This window comes from Capsicum annuum, chromosome 8 (genome assembly GCF_002878395.1).
Source record: "Capsicum annuum cultivar UCD-10X-F1 chromosome 8, UCD10Xv1.1, whole genome shotgun sequence".
NCBI classification, from domain to species: Eukaryota; Viridiplantae; Streptophyta; class Magnoliopsida; order Solanales; family Solanaceae; genus Capsicum; species Capsicum annuum.
The window spans coordinates 158,989,797-158,990,891 of NC_061118.1; positions in this window are offsets into that span (position 1 = coordinate 158,989,797).

A 1,095-nucleotide genomic window follows, 5' to 3' on the forward strand; every position below is an offset into this window, starting at 1 on the left:
TATATATATATATGCTGCAGCTCTCAAATATCAGTTGAACCTTCTTTTTTCCATTTGAAGAGCGAAACGATCCCTAATATACAGCTCGGTTCTTATAATGGTATCGAAGCGAAACGATCCCTAATATACAACTCCGTTCTTTTCCCTTTCTTTTTCCTCTCTTTCTATTCAGTCAAGTTATTCCTTCACAAAATCACTATTCCTTTCATCATGACGAATATAGGTGAAAGCTTATCATCCAAACCCCTGCTTCAACATGACCCAACAATACTAAAAAGTCTTGGTTTAGCCATGCGATTTAGTGAGGAATGTCCCTCACTAATTAAGATTTAGTAAGGGCAGCCATCACTACAAGGTGTCTTGCTAATTTGGGCCTTGCTAATTATTAGTGAGGGAGACCCTCGCAAAGTACCGACGGACTCCGACACTCATCCATCGCTATTTAGATCTCACAATTATTCAGAAAAATATAATGTAGTGAGGGATGTCCCTTGCTATATTAAAAATATATATTATATTAATTAATAATTTAGTGAGGGACGTCCCTTGCTATATTAAAAATATATATAATATTAATTTATTGTTTAGTGAGAGATGTCCCTTGCTATATTAAAAATATATATAATATCAATTTATTATTTAGTTTCGCAGATGGTCCGGGTATGTCAATCACCAAATATACTTTGACGAGTGAAAATTATGATGTTTTGGTAAAGGCGGCTATCAATGGTCTTGAAGCAAAAGGGAAACTTGGATTTGTTAATGGGGATTATTCTAAAATAGAAAAAAGAGTTGAATTTCAAGCGTGGCGAGTGAATAATTCAGCCAAATGTTCTTGGTTGTTTAATTCTATCGACGATACTATTAAACCAAGTGTTGCTGCATACAAGGTTGCTAGACAGATGTGGAATGATCTTAAGGAACGTTACTCCGTTGTCAATGGCCCTCGGATTAACCAGTTAAAATCTGAACTTGCTTCCCTTAAACAACAGGGAACCAGTGTTTTATCGTACTATACGAAACTTACATCTTTGTGGAAAGAGTTGACAGGTTATGAAGATGTAACATGTGGATGTTCTTGTGCTGCCGCACCCA